The 16,211-nt window shown below is 49.5% G+C and overlaps 1 non-coding gene across 1 annotated transcript; it reads right to left on the bottom strand.

The window, feature by feature from the left end:
• Positions 1-1,022: 1,022 nt before the first annotated feature.
• LOC113912052 lies at positions 1,023-1,129 on the bottom strand. The gene has a single exon (XR_003516681.1). It is a non-coding gene; the product is annotated as a U6 spliceosomal RNA (small nuclear RNA).
• Between the last annotated feature and the right edge of the window lie 15,082 nt (positions 1,130-16,211).

The raw sequence follows: 16,211 nt of genomic DNA, 5'->3' as shown, positions 1-16,211 counted from the left end.
AAGATGTTAGGCAATTTAAACAAGATGATGTATACAAAGCTTTTAGAACATTAAGCCCTTCAGAATACTAAGAATAAAGCTTTAGAATATAAAGCTTTTTATTTATTTATTTCAAAGATTTATTTATTTGAGAGAGGGAGAGTACATGAGCAGGGGGGAGGGGCAGAAGGAGAGAGAAACTCTCCACTGAGCAGGGAGCCCAGCTGGGCTGGATCTCAGGATTCTGAGATCACGACCTGAGCCAAAACCAAGAGTCCAATATTCAACCGACTCACCCATCCAGGTGCCCCTATTTATTTATTTTTATTTTAAGTAGGCTCCATGCCCAACATGGGGCTTGAACTCAGGACCCTGAGATCAAGAGTCAAATATTCAACTTACTGAGCCAGCCAGGGGCCCCAATCATCTAAAAAAATATGAAGTTTTTTAGATTATTAAAAGTTGAATCACAGCCACAATTACTACTTATTCTGGTCCCATTCTCCCCTCCTTAAGACACTGCCATCTCTACATTCTCTAAATTGTCTTGAGTTCCATCCTTTATTTAATGGAGATTCTAAGAGTAGCTCCTCCCCTGCTGTCTGCCGTCTCCTATCCAGCGGGAGGCAAACAACTGTATCATTGTCTAAAGACACCTCATTGATGGGGCGCCTGGGTGGCTCAGTCGTTAAGCATCTGCCTTCGGCTCAGGTCATGATCCCAGGGTGCTGGGATCGAGCCCCGCATCGGGATCCCTGCTCGGCGGCCTCCTCCCTCTCCCTCTCCCCCTGCTTGTGTTCCCTCTCTCGCTGTGTCTCTCTCTGTCAAATAAATAAATAAAATCTTTAAAAACAAATACAACACCTCATTGAAAACCTGGAGTCTGTTCTTCCTCTTCTTCCGTGATAGTTTCTGAGTTTTTAAAACAACTTTATTCACATATATTTTATATATCATAAAACTCACTTATTTCAAGTATACAATTCAATGATTTTTGGTTACTTGACACCGTGGTGCAATCATCAAAATAAATTAGTTTTTTAAAAAATATGGAACATTTTATGAATTAGCATGTCATCCTTCAGCAGGAGCCATGCCAACCTTCTCTGTATCATTCCAATTTTAGTGTCTGTGCTGCTGAAACAAGCACAGAATAAATCAGTTTTAGATCCTTTTCATCCCTCCTACTTACCATAGGATCCCTTATGCCCTTTTACAGTTAATCTCCCTTCCCACCTCCAGCTTCCAGCAAACACTAATCTACTTTCTGTTATGATACATTTGCTTTTCTGGACATTTTAGATACATGGAATCATACAACAGGTGGTCTCTTCTGTCTAACTTCTTTCACTTAGCATAATTTTTTAGATTTATCCATGATACAACACATGTTAGTAGTTCAGTACTTTCTGTTTTATCACCTGTCAGATCAGAATGATTTCTGCCATGTCTATAAGAATTCTATTACAGAACAATATTGGTAATATATAAGTCTTTCTGTCAAATAAATAAAACCTTCAAAAAATATATTGAAAGCTAACTATTATTTCACCTACAATGCTCTAAGCACTGGCTAAGTGCTTTATTTTCATCATAGAACTTAAACTTCACAACAGCCTATGTATGGGCTATCTAGGTAATGCTATTATATCCATTTTTGAGTTGAAGACACTAAATTTAGAAATTGCCCAAGCAATTGCAATTCTTGCCCAAGGTCACAAAGCAAGTAAGTGGCAGAGGGGGACTCAAATCTAAGTCTGTGTGACTCTAGAGCTAAAGCCAGAGTCCCCTTCAAAATTAACAAGGGGTCTTTGTATTCCATACCTTTCCATCATCACAAAAACAAAACCCAGGAAAGTATTCATAGTAAGTCCACCAAACAGATGGAGAAATGGTCAGTGCTTTGTCAACTGTAAATCCCCACTTGTGTGTAAGGAATTATTACTCCATCATTTTCTCCATACCTGATGCTGCTCCTGTTCTGGGGACTTCTAACTCCTCTGGGAAAGAACTGGTGTCCATGAGGACTCAGTTCTACTGGATAAAAATTTCTGATGTTTGAGGATATTTTCCTGGGCACTGTCCTGATGCCATCCCCAGGCCAGGCAACCTAGGAATATAGGCTGGACCTTTACCAATCACCCCATCTAATAGGAAATGAACACGCAGGGGGAAAACTCCTTAGGATCCATGCTTTCCACTGTTAACAATTTTTAGGTTGGAACTCATGGCAGTGCACGGTAACAATGAAGGTGGGCCATTCTAATCTTCCACCCCCTGGTATTTGAGGGGCTGTTCAGTAGGAAGATTCTGCTGCCACAGGCAGAAACACTCTTCTCTGATTTCTAAAGAAAACTCCAGTTGTTATTTAAAGTCATAGAACCTCTTTGAGGTTTTATGATGAGCCTCAGGCCCCACATTTATGAGGAGCCTCAGACTGGAGACATTCACTTTCAAACACGTGTTGTTATTATTATAAATATATTAATAATATTGATTTTAGTAATAATAAATACTGCAACGGACCATGCTTCCAATCTGTCCTAGCATTTCTGGATAATATTAAACCACCCTCATTAGTCACAGAAGGAAGGGTCCTCAAAGCGAAAGGTCTTCATTCCACCAAGGAACCCCAGGGACCCCAGGAGGTGCCTAGGTGTTCTGTGAAAGGGTGGGGGTGAGAACCCAAGTCTTCAGTCCCTTGAAAAATTCTAGGAAAAGCAAGTACTCAGACAAATCCCATTCTGGCTCAATAGCAACTAACTTAGATAATGGAGCCTCTTATTACTAGCACTTCGTTGGTGGTGTACAGTGCCCTTCCAGTATCATTTGTTGAATGGAAAGAACTATTTGTTAGGGGCGCCTGGGTGGCTCAGTCGTTAAGCGGCTGCCTTCGGCTCAGGTCAGGATCCCATGGTCCTGGGATCGAGCCCCGCATCAGCCTCCCCACTCTGCGGGGAAAGCCCACCTCTCCCTCTCCCACTCCCCCTGCTTGTGTTCCCTCTCTCGCTGTGTCTCTCTCTGTCAAATAAATAAAATCTTAAAAAAAAGAAAGGAAGGAAGAAAAGGAAAGAACTATTTGTTGGTGTTAAATGTCAGGATAGTGGCTCCCCTTGAGGGGTAGTGAGATGCTGGGTATATTCTGTTTCTTGATCTGTTGCTAATAACACGAGTGTGTTCACTTTGTGATATCTTGTTCATTTTATGCATTTTTGTACATAATATTTCAATAAAATTTACCCCAAAAAGACACGAATAAAGATAAATATTTGAGAATGAAAAGAGCCTAGTGCAGTGCCCGTCGTGTAGGAGGTGGCTATCACATGCGTTTATTGAATAAATGATCTCATTTGATCCCATCGTGTGGGGTAAACAAACGGATATAGTATTGTTACTGTTGTCACTATTACCCTTTCTTAACAGATTAGAAGTTCACGACTTTGCTCCGTCCCGCAGCTGGTTAAGTCGCAGAGCCGGGAGCCGGGTTCCTCTCCCGGAACCGAGACGGAAGAGGGTGGATCGCGGCCCAGTGTGGGTCTGGCCGCCACGCCGCCGGCCCTGCCGCGGCCCTGGGCGAGGGGGCGGAGGAGGCCGGCCGGGCGGGAGGCGACTCTGCCAGCCTGCAGCCCTGAGCGAGCTCCCGGGACGCGGGCAGGGCCGGAGGAGGCCGCGCCACGCCTCGGCCGGGCTCGCGGGGGTTCCCGCGGGGTCCCCGCCGGCTCCGGAGCCCGGGTTTCTGGGGCTTCGGGTTCTCACCGTCGCGCGCCCCGCCCCGCCTGGCTTCCCGGCAGCGTCCGTCCGTCTGGCCACCGGTGTCTTCACTATCTTTGACCGACCTTCACACCCTAGTCCCCGACCCTGAACGACGGTGCCCTCTAAGCCGCCCCGGAAAAAGCACCCAATTTATCATCACTAGTGGGTATCTTTCCCAGCGTGGGATGGTGGCGGGGAGGAAGTACGGAAATGTAAGAAGAGCACAGCTTTTTCTTACGCGAACCACGAAAAAAGCCTCTGACCTGGGCTCCCCTTAACCTGCACAAGTTCACCTATAGACGGGGCCCAGGGTAGCTGAGAGAGTCCCAGAGATCCTAGCCTCTGCCACCCACCTGTGTTACCTTGCACAAGTCACTGATCCTATGCCTCAGTTTCCTCATTTGCAAAATTGAAATAACAACAATGCCCAGCTCATAGCGGTGTTGTGAGGGTTAAATGAGGCAATCCCGGCAAAGAGCAGCATCCCGAACATAGTGGGTGCTGGACACTATTTGCCTTCCCTACCCCTCACCTTTAGCCGAACTGTGCTCCCAACATTCCTCTTGCATCTCCACGGGGAGAAAATCCCTCTCTCTGCCTGCCTGGGTCAGGGACACCCTGTAGGACCAGGACAAGTACCTCAGCCTCCTTGCTGTTTGCCCCAACCAGGTCCCCATACCATTACCCTGTTCATCCCACTGCATCCCTGGGTTCTCATCTCAGCTCCCAGTGCCTTCATCTGTGTAATTGTGTCGCCCCATCTCTCTCTCAGGCACAGACCCCCATGCACACGCTTATACACTGTTAATGCTGCTGAGGGTAAGTACCCCCTTGCTCATGTTAGATGCCAAGCACTGCCTAGCACGGAGCCTTCCTAACTCAATAAATGTCTGTTCCCCCGCAGTAGGTAGAAAAGGTCTGCTCCACCTCTAGCCTCCCCCTCCCAACCTCCCCTACTGCCCCTTCCCCCATTCCTGCAGCTGGTGGTGCTAAAGACTAAGCCTCCACCCCCTCCCCCCAACTCGGAAGCCATATTCACCCTAGCCGTGGTGACAGGTTGATGACTCCTATAACAGGCCCCTTTCCTCCTCTGGGGGGGTTCCTGCCTGCATGGAGTCTGGTGGAGGGGCCACCAGCAGGGCCGGAAACCTGGGGAGAACGTCTCTGGCTGCCACTGATTTCTGTTACTAGAATTGATGTTTTTCTACAATTACAACCTTCCCTCCTTCATTACGTCTCCTATGTTCCTGAGGTAGTAAATACTGGGGATATGTATTACACTCCGCATAACTTACTTTCAATGATCAGAAAAAGCTTCCATTAATAGACCCACTGTTGACAGGGAATCTGGCTCTGAAGTTCAGAGTGAGGCTTCTAGATAGAGCTGTGTCTATCTGCTGAGCACAGAGATGCCCACCTCCCCAACTTCTGTCCTCTGGGCCACTGTCTCTACCCAACGCATTAACAAGAGGCAGCAAATGGGGGCGCCTGGGTGGCTCAAGATGTTAAGCGTCTGCCTTTGGCTCAGGTCATGATCCCGGGATCCTGGGATCAAGCCCCGCATCATCGGGCTCCCTGCTCAGCAGGAAGCCTGCTTCTCCCTCTCCCACTCCCTCTGCTTGTGTTCCCTCTCTCGTTGCGTCTTTCTCTGTCAAATAAATTAATAAAATCTTTAAAAAAAAAAGAGAGAGAGAGACAGCAAAGATTAGTAGTTGAAAATATGGCCCCAGGACCCAATGCCTGGGGGGTCAATCCTAATCCAATTCTGACCCCTTACTAGCTGGGTGATCTTGGGCAAGTTAGCAAACCTGACTGTGCCTTTGTTTCCCCATTTGTGAGATAGAAGTGATGGTAATAATAGTTCCTAGAGTTGTTACACAGATTAAATGAGTTATTGTTTGTAAAGTGATTAGCACTCTGTAAGCACTCAATGATTCTTGTCAAATACCTAAACTTAATACATCTGAGATCCTGACTCCTAAAGATGCCTACCTACTCCTAAGTGGTTATAACCTGTTCTATAGGAGAGACTAAGGATCCCCCAATTAAAGCCTATGCATATTATTGATTTTCAAGCCTTATAGAATTGTCCTTAGAATTAACCACTTTCTCTCAATCTTTATTTTTTTAATTTGTGTTGTATGTATGTGAGCACATTCTGGAAGGAAAATTCAAAAGAAAGAGATAGGAAGGAAAGGACGAGAGAGAAAGAAAAGAAAGGAAAGGAAAGGAAAGGAAAGGAAAGGGAGAAAGAAAGAAAAAAATGGAGGGAAGGAGGATTTGGTTGAGATGGGTGGATTGTGGTAAAATTCTGTTTTATTATTTTCCATCAGCATTATAATCATAATAATCAGGTCAATAAATTATGCCAAACTTATACGTTCCTGGACCTTACATTTTCCAGAAAATCTAGGTGAGAAGAGGTTGCTCAGAGTCAGATTGGCTGAGTTTAAGAGCTGGAGGAAAGAGATGGCTGCAGAGCTATAGGGCCACTTACTAGATCAGAATCTGCCTAACAATATCCTAGAGGCCACCTCTCACCTCACCACTTGCAATAGGTTTCCTATTCCCTGAAAATCTCAACAGCACAGGTTGTACAAAAGCTCAGCCATTTCCCACTTCAAGGCCATGTATGCTAAGGAAGGAACATTCTTTTACTCAAGGCTGCAGGAAAAAGTGAGTTCTGGATCCTCCTCCCCCAGCATCTATCCTAAACCCAGCCCCAGCATCTATCCTAAACACACACACACACACACACACACACACACACACACACACACACACACAGAGGCAGCCTAGATTCAGTGAGCCTAAATGTTTGGATTCTGTGCCTTGGAAACTACATGCTTGTCCAAACGCTTCCCGTGGGTATTGCAACGGAGGTTTAAGACAGCCCTTGAGAAAGTGTTCATGATCCAACTGGACAGAGAGGCCAAAGGAAAAGGAGTCCCCCATTCTGCTCCTCTGGCTCTCTGAATCCCCACCAAGACCATTTCAAGCAAAGCACTCCACTTTTTCCCCCAGAAATGCCTGCCTTGGGGTGCCTGGGTGGCTCAGTGGTCTGCCTTTGGCTCACGTCATGATCCCAGGATCCTGGGATCAAGTCCTACATCAGCTTCTCTGCTCAGCGGGGAGCCTGCTTCTCCCTCTCCCTCTGCCTGCCACTCCCCCTATTTGTGCTCTCTCTCTTTGTCAAATAAATAAATAAAATCCTTTTAAAAAATGCCTGCCTTATAGAGACCTAACTGGTGGTTCTCCACGGGAGGTGGGGGAAAATTGTGGCCCCCAGGGGACATTTGTCAATGTCTGGAGACATTTTTGATGGTCACAACAGGGGTAGGTGCTACTGGCATCTAGTGGATAGAGGCCAGAGATGCTGATAAACATCCCCACAATGCACAGGACAGCCTCCACAGTAAAGAATTATCCAGGCCAAAATGTCAGTAGTGTCTAGGTTGAGAGATCCTGACATAAACCAAACTCCCACTGCCTCAGAGGAAATAATGTCTCAGAATCCCTCCAGCTTCTTAAGCAGAGAGCAAACTAGAGTATCAGGAGAAGAGCCCCAGAGAACCCTTTCTCAGGCCCCACACTAAGAATGGGGAGGTCCCAGCAGACTCCTTCCTCCTTCTGCTTTGCCTCCAGAACACAAAACCCTGGCATCTCAAAAGATTAAATAAAACCCATGATTCCCAGCCCCTCAGGCTGCATAACCCTGCCCCTCATCTCCTATTTCCCTCCTGCACCCCCTCACTCTTGGAGCACAGTTGGAAATTCAAATTGCAATCTTTACTGTCCAGCCCTCAAAGACTCGGCCTGCTTCCTCTCCCAGGGACAAAAATCTCCTCAACATCCTGCCTCCCTTTGAGATGAACCCCCCAACCCTGCCTCTTTCACCAACTGTAAGTCATTCTTCCCCACCTCCCTCTACCCGGCCTTCTCTTTCTAATTAAACCACATCCAGGGTGTTGGGAGGGAAGGGTAAAGGATCCCAAGACTTCCGTGCTGAAGGTTCTGGGGGCCTACAGCGTCATGTTTTTTTGTGAGGTGCCAACCACACTGTGATCATTAAACCCCACAGTGGTGGGGGGGATTTTCTCGTTGCTGTTAACCTGGGAACCAGCTACATCTTGTTTATCAGACTTGCTTTAATTCAGCTTGGTCAGGTTCCAAGTGTTGAGGTGGAGATTAAAGGCAACTGAAGAATCCAATTAGCCGCCCAGTCTTCTTTAAGCCAAAAAATCAGGTCACAAACTAGATCAAAGTGAAATTATTTCTCGACAGCTCTGTTCATTAAGGGGAGGGTAGGAGCTCACACTGCTAAGCTGAGCTCATTACTGGGATTGGCATTTTAAATACAGTATCTCCCCCAAATTACAAGTTTCAGAGGTCGGAGGGAGAAACCGAGATTATCTTATGTGAAGTCTCTGTTTGGCTAATAGAAAACAGAAAGTCAAAGAATAAGCATATAACTTCTAGGAAAAGAATTAAACAAGGCCCTAATTTTCCCGGGCTGGAAAACCAAATCTGGAAACTGGAATTGGCAACAATCCCTCCCAACCAGAGAATTTCTCCTCCAGGGGATCTAGAGAGCTGAGAAATCTAAGTTTTCCAGGTGGCCCTATTCACCCATTTTCCTGAGAGCCCACCCCTTTCCCGGGCTCAGTGCAGCGGCAAGCGGCCCCCCCTGGCACCTCAGCCCAGGCTTCCCGCAGCCACGGGACTCAGGCAGCGGGTGAAGAGAAACCACTCACCACTTCTGGATTCTGGGTCCCAGGCGGAGTTGTTTCCAGCGGCAAAAGACTCCCCTTGGGCCTTTCTGCGTTTCTGTGGGCTCTTTTGAGGGGCCTGGAGAACAGAAGAGGAGGAGAATTAGGAAGGCCCTGATCAGATTCACCTCCCACAGGGAGGGTCAAATATGGCATTGCCGCGAGGACATTTAGAACCCGCGACTCTCCGTGAGAGACAGAAAAATTAGATTCAAGAGAGCTGTAACAGGACACATGCCCTCCTTCTGTGAGCACTGATTTTGAACAGAGCCAGGATATCTGCAGTAACAGTGGCCTTTTCCCCCATATCCTGTTCAGTTTGCAAAATTCTGCTAAGCTTCTCAGGCAACCAGGAACCTCTGGGTTAGAAAAGGGCATTTTGCAGCTCCTCCAGGCCACAAGGATGGGGGACACTGAATGTGGGCAAATTTCTCTGGGGGGCTTTGGGTGATGGTCACTTCCAGGATCTCTGACATCTGAACCACTAGGGAGACCCTTCCTCAAACTTCCCGGTCTCTCTGTTCCATCCAAGCAGGGCCTGAGAGCAAAGCCAGTTGTAGCTGGAGACCTGACACCCTCAAGTGAGGAAAAGATAAGAGAGGGTAAGGAAGACACAGGAGAGGGAGGGAAAACAGGAGGAGGGAGTCTGAAAGCTTTTTTTTTTTTAAAGATTTTATTTATTTATTTGAGAGAGAGAGAAGAACACAAGCAGGGGAGAGGGGCAGAGGGAGAGGGAGTCGACCCCCCCCCCCCACTGAGCAGAGAGCCCAACATGGGGCTCCATCCCAGAACTTTTGGATCATGACCTGAGCCTAAGGCAGCCACTTCAGCTTAACTGACTGAGCCACCAGGCACCCTGGGAGTCTGAAAGCTTTAGTCGACATCTCCGGTTCAGGTCTTGCTGCCCCAAATTTCTAGCTGCTGCCTAACTAACCAACTCCCTCCTCCAGGTCTGAAAGCCTGGGCAACTTCATAATTTGGAGGCGCCCAAGGCCTAAAGTTTACTTTGGGGCTGCCTCCACCCAAGACCCCCACTAGGCTTTCCCTTTCTGCAGCCAGAAGCCTGTACCCTCAAGGGGGGAGGTTGGGAGCACACATTTCAAGGAACTCCTCCCACCCATTGGTAGGTAACTGTAGCCCAGAGGGATTCTCCTTGGATGATGCATTTGGAGCGGGAACAGGATCAGTCTGGTAGGTTTTGTTTTTCTTCTCTGAGTATTTCCCTCCCTGGGATTATGTCATGCTCCTACCCAGATCCTTCCACACCCGCCTATTCTCCATACCCTGGGGCCCACAACAGCACTGCCAGACTTCAAGAAAATACACCCTGGGTCCCACACAGATATCCTTAACGTGCCCCTCAACACGAAATGACCGCCCAATTGTTTTGTTTTGTTTTGTTTTGTTTTGTCAGTGGCCTAGAAAATCTGGTCGTTTCCCAAGGAGAAATGAGAGGACACGGGCCCACCGTGGAATATTGCACTAACGAGAGCCCAGACCCATTGATTTCCGTGGGAAGTCCGCTGGCCTCCAGTAAAGAAGCCCTGTTTCGGGAGGGCGCCCGCAGCAGCCCCTGACCCGCCTCGCAAAGAGGGGGTTCGCGTCAGGGGATCGCCCAGCCAGAGGCACACCCAGCCTGGTACTTGCTGAGCGCTGCCCCTGCACCGCACCGCGTCCTTGTTGTTGTCCTAACAGCCTGAGCTGAAATGGAAATCTGGCAAGATGAGAGCTGCCGCTGAGCAAACGTATGCCTTTGTCCCTCAGGGGGCCGGCCACCGTCCCGGACTGCTTGTCCCTGCACTGGTCACTCTCACTCGGCGGGCGGAGCCGCCGCCCGAGTACGGGAACCGAGGTGTCTGTGTCGCCGGGTGAGAGGTGCCAGTACAAGACCTTACAAGGTTTCCTGAGAGCCCCTGTCGCGAGGCCCTCGCCGGGAGGGGGTGCGGGGCGCTGGACCTGCCCCTGGGCGCGGACGCGTCGGCCCCGGGGGTGGAGGCGGGGGTCCCCCGTCCCAGCTGTTCTGTTGGCCCCGCAGCACACGGGACTCAAAATAGCAAGTTCACCCCGGGTCAGCCCTGTAAGAGCCGACCCTGCGCCCCACCCCAGTAAAGGCTCGGCCTACGCCTTTCGAGAACTGCTCCCGGGGCCCAGGGCCTCGGCCTCGCGGTCGCATTTCAACCCGGAGCGTACTCAGAGTGGGGCCTGCGGGTGCGCCGCTCAGCACCCTGCTGGGGAGGTGGGGAGGGTGCCGAGGAGACCTGAGCAGCCGCAAAGAGTGGGAGTGCTCGACTCTGCCCAAGGTGGGGGCCACCCGCAGCCGCGAGGGCTCCAGGCCCCCAGCCCCAGCCGCCCCCCAGTGCCTGGCCCGGCCTCCGAGGGCCACGGGCTCTGCAGACCTATGCGGGCAGCTCCGTGCGCTCCTCGGCCGGCGCCTTCTCCATGGCGCGCCCCTGAACCTGGCACAGAAGCCGCCCAATAGACACTTCGAACAATACGGGAGGGGGAAAAAAGAGAGTGAAAGAAAGAAACCAGTTTGTCCGCGTGTGCTCTACCCGAGTCACTCTCAAAGTTTTCCTGGCTTCTCGTAAAGGTGGCCCGTAAAGGTGGCCAGGGCCGTTTACAGTAAGAGCAGAATAATGTTTGTGACTGTGCGACATAATTATCTCCAGATTTGCCTCTCCCCCGCTCCCAGCCACGGTTTTCACCAGCGAAAGCGGCTAATGCATTTGCACACATTAAACATCTTGAACGCATAATTACAGGCTGCAGACAGGCGGGACAATAAAATATCTCGGCTCGATATTTTTGGAAGCCTTTTGCGACCGTGCCTGGAATAAATAATCGCTTTCTATGTCCTCGGCCATCTAACTACAGCCACCGTTATTTCGGAATACCCCAGCTCCACCCCTGCCTGTGCTTTTGAGGGGTTTTTTTGGGGGGGGGAGGGGGACGGGCAGGAGGATGAGGCCACCTGGAGAGGTCTCCCAGGTCTCGGGCTCTGCAGCGGGTGGGGGTGCGCCTAGAATAAGGAGAAGAAAATAGGTTTGGAGACCCGGAGACCGCCTTCCTCATTAGAGGGCAGCGGGGCCTGGCCATCTAGGCCTCACAGCCTCTGTGCACCCTCCCCTCCCCATCTTCTCCCTACGCAAAGGTTTAAATAATTTGAAGAAGGTGCAGATTGTCAAATTCCCTCCTCACAACCCTGAGAAGAGCATCTCTAGTTTGATACCTGAGAAATGTGCTGGAAAAGAAAAGGCTTCCTACTGAAGCAGGAAGACCGGGAGGAGAAAGCTGGGAGTTCTCCCATGGAGGACTGGGACACCGGAACGTCCCTTGAGTCTTAGTTGCCTTAGTTGTCTGTAAAATGGAGATGATTATAACAACCTCGGGACCCACTTCACAGGTCGTTATGAGGAAGCACTTAAAAAATTTTTTTTTATTGCCATATAACTTACATATAGCAAAGCATAAAAATCTTAAGCACCCAGCTCACTGGATTTTTATATGTGTATACACTTGTGTAACTACTACCCAGATCAAGATATAGAGCATTACTAGCCCCCAAAAGGCTCCATGAAGAAGTACTTTTAAAAACTAACTTTAGTTAGTGATAATATTACTGTCCCTAACTCAAGAAGTCAACACCTCTAGTCAAGTATGTGGTGCTTCCTGATACTTGGGGACAGGAATTGACAAACCAAATATACACATAGAAGATATTTACTATTCACACCATTACCAGGAGCTGTTGGAATGAATCTCTAGCCTAAAGGAGCATGTAGGGCCCTTGCACTCAGGCACTCAGGGGTTGAGGAAAAATCTACGATCAGGCTTTAATTCATTTTGAGACAATGGGGTTCTCTTGTTATGAAAGGCTGGGCTTTATTTACTGGGGTTGACATATTCATTTCCAGGTTAGGGTGACCCCAGCAGAGAAAGACCCGAGATCCCCTCCCAGAGGATGGAAATCTGAGTGGATGACTACGAGGCTAAGGTCTAAGCTCTAGGGTGACTTATTTCAATGTCTCCCCAAATCCAAGCCTGGTTTGATGTGTGGAGGGAATTCCCCCAGAGGAATGTTTAGCCATGAGATAAACAGGGCACCCTATTTTCTGAAAAGTGTTACCCCAATGACCAACACATGAAATTGGTACACATTACAAATAATGTAAAAGAATTTACAGCAAGAAGTGAATTCTCCACCAGACCTTCTGACCCCAGTTCTCCTCAGAGGAAGCCATTGTTGATGGATCGCTTTTCTATCCTGCCAGCCCTTACATGCGCACCCCTCTTTTTTTAAAGCACACTGGGATTACTAAAAAAAAGCGGGGGGATGGCACCTGGCTGGTTCAGTTGGTAGAGCATGAGAATCTTGATCTCAGAGTCCTGAGTTCTAGCCCCTCCTTGGGGGGAGAGATTACTAAAAAATAGGTAATCCTCACTATCTAATGCCCTGGCCTTGAATTTTCTTCCTAAATAAATTCGCAAGACAATTCTTCACGATGACCGTATTGGCTCAGAAAGTTACGTTCAGACCTGGTGGTGTGTGGTCTGGCAGGGTGAAGGCCCACTATAGCCTGCGTTCTAGATCCTGACTTACCTCTCCCTGGCTTGTCAGCCTTCAAAATGATTTGCTAAATCAGCTGCACTATCATTACCAGCCATCCTCACCCTTTCTTGGGTAACCAGAACCATGCTGGGGAAAATAATCAAGGCACTGGCTATGACTTTGGACCTACAATTCTCTGCAGTCAGGGGAAATTGGAAGTGCCTCTTGGAATTTTTAACTCTTCTGTCTAGTAGCTGTAAAAATTGTGCTGGGGTCATTAGCCCACCCTGGGTGTCTTCCTCTGATCCTATTTCCTCAGTCTTCTTTGGAGCCCGATGGGATGGCCCTCATCCTGACTCCCATCCAGAGGAGGGAGGGCCCAGTGGGGCCCTCAGCGCCAGACCTTGGACCCGGCAGTAGAAGCCAGGAGACGTCAGAGGAAACGCGTTTACCACCTGGGCGACCTTGACTGCAGCCGATTAAAGTTTAATCCGAAGTGTGTACTCAGCCTAGCCATGTTATTTAAACACATCAAAGGTCATAAAGATTCCAAAGGCGTGAGCAGGTCCCGACGCGAGCCCGCGGGGAGCCAGCGTTTGATTCTGATGGATTTCCAGAGCCAGGATTTGGAGCGCGGGGCGGGGAGGGCGCCTTAAGAAAGACAGAAAAGGTTTTGCTTTCCCAATGGAACGCCGACTTCAAAAAGCGGCGGGGGAAACCGAGTCTCGGGCACCGGGAGCAGACAGCGCCGTTCAATTCCGATTAACTGGGAAGACATCTAGTGGGAAGACGTCGCAACTGCAGCGCGCCTGGCGAGCATCCTCGCCTCGGCCTCCGGCTACTTGACTGCCGCTGGATTAGGTTGGGGTGGGTGGACAGAAAAGAGGAGACCCTGTCTTCCTCGTTGCCCCTTCGAAACTTGCGACTGTCTCGAAAATCCCTACTCAGCTTCCGAGGCGCTATGTCCAACTCCGCTAGGAAAGGTCCAGCTCTCATTGGCTTTCCTCTCTCCAGGTTGGGGTCCTGGTCAGCTGATTAAGGCCTCAGGGGCCCAGGAACCCCGGATTTCCATCTAAATCTTCCTGGGGCTCCTGAACCCAGAGGGGGTGGAGTCCTGGAGAGACCACATATGGGTTCTCCTCAGTGACTTGGGAGACCAACAGACCACCACAAAATCCAGGTGAGGCTGGAGGCCATCCCACCCAAGAGTTGCCTTTGACCCCTAACCACCTGCAGGCTGCTGACGGCCAGACACATTGCAGAGCTATAGGAGCCCAGCTTCCCTGGGTGCGCAGGCGATACTTTTGCCCCATCTCTTTCATGGAGCTGTGGGATTTTGCCTGTCTGCTTCCTCTCACCGACTGTCTAGTTTCTGTGGAGGACTGGGTGTTCCCCCACAACCCTGCAAGAATGAACCCCGCATATGGAATGCTGTCTCTTACCTTAGCTCCCCCCCCAATGCCTGTTTAACCTGAAGGCAGGCAGAAAGATAGATGGGCTCTGTGCCATCTGCCTCACAGAGGCCAATTGCAATTCTCTGTTGGCCGACTTCACCTATTTAAAGCAGGGTCTCTCTCCTTGGGGCCTCCTGGCTGACCATTTGGGCTGGATCTACATTCTCCCCTCTTGTTCCATTTATTGTGGCATTATGTCATCTTACAGTTGTCAGGGAGGAAGAGCATTACCAGGATGCCTTCTGTATCATCAAGGGATACATACACACACATTTCAGTGTATGAATCCCAGGACTTTGTGGAGCCACAATTCGGCGCCCGCAGCAGGGGGGCTGTGGCTCCGCTGAGGCTTTCCAGACCCTGAGGTGGGGACTGCCGGGGACAGTGATGACTGCCAAGAATTGCCCTTTGTAGGAGGACCCCACCTTATGCTCAGTCCACAGCTGTCCCAAGTGGCCTCTCCACTCTTCCTCTTGCCCATCAAGTTCACTTCCCCACACCTACCCGCACTTGCGGCTTAGATCCTCCCTGATTCTCAAAGGAAGGCTCAGGGAACCTCATTTCTTTGGTTTTGTGTTCTCCTCCCCCAAACCTGAAAGTAACTGGAAACAGTAAATGAGATTATTCGAGGCAAATGCATCATAGTCCTTCACCAAGATGTTAGCCAACCCCATCATACACCAAAGTGCATCTCCAAAGGACTATAAGGCTTATGGTCCCTTCTGCCCTCCCCTCGGCATCACCTCACGGGTAGATGAATCTTGTTCTTCAGATGGGGAGGCTCCCTTAGGTTTTATTGAATCTGATACAGAGCATTGGAGCCCCAGTGGGTGGAAGGTGGGAGGAAGGACTGCAGCTGGATTAACCAGCTTTACTTTCAGGGAATTGAAAAACTGAGACTTTGATCCTGTAGCAAAGGAACCTGGGATCCAAGGGCCTGGAGCAGTTGGGATCCCACATGAGTTCAGTGGGCTGATGTGTATGCTTGGAACAAAGTTGGCCCCTCACTCCCCTGCACCGACATCATGACCCTGAAAACACCTTCCTACCCACCTGGCTAAGTCAGCACTGGACCCATGGCTGGATCCTATAGTCCCAGCCAGCCCCGCTCTGCTCTGCTCCCAGCTCAGGGCCCACGGGGACGTCTATTCCTCAGGGTGACAAACGAGTGTGCTTGCTCTCAGTGACATCAAATTACTTTGCACTAGCCAAGGGTCCCATGACCCGACATAACCCCACATTAGGTCCTAGAAATGTAAAGAAATATGGCCTTTTTAAAAGTGGTTGAGAGCATGTAATTGCTAGCAGGCTTGAGGGCTTGTCCCAAGTCTGGCCCACGACCTATGCTGGGGTAGCTGATACCAGCCAGAATTCCTTGCTTGGGCTCTCCCATGGGGAAAAGTTCACGCCCACATTTAATTCTGGTCAACAGTCGGTTTCTTAAAGCCCAGATTATTTTTGTTTAGTGAAAGAAATCAAATCACAGGAAGGAGGCTTGCAGCCCAAGAGCCCCCTCCTCACCAGCAGCGGCAGGGGGGGTGGGGTGGGGAGCCAGGCTTCAGAGAATTGGCTTCCTGAGAGAACAGATTTCTGCAGGGGTTTAAAAACACAGGCCTACTTTGGGCTGCTGTAGCTTGACTTTTTGTTGGGAATTATAGTTTCCTTGCTACTTGTTTTTTTGCCCTACCATCTCTCCCTTCCTCTTTG

Source organism: Zalophus californianus, chromosome 12, assembly GCF_009762305.2.
Source record: "Zalophus californianus isolate mZalCal1 chromosome 12, mZalCal1.pri.v2, whole genome shotgun sequence".
In the NCBI taxonomy this organism is placed as follows: domain Eukaryota; kingdom Metazoa; phylum Chordata; class Mammalia; order Carnivora; family Otariidae; genus Zalophus; species Zalophus californianus.
The sequence above is the reverse complement of the archived record's forward strand: the minus strand, read 5'-3'. Positions and strand labels throughout refer to the sequence as shown.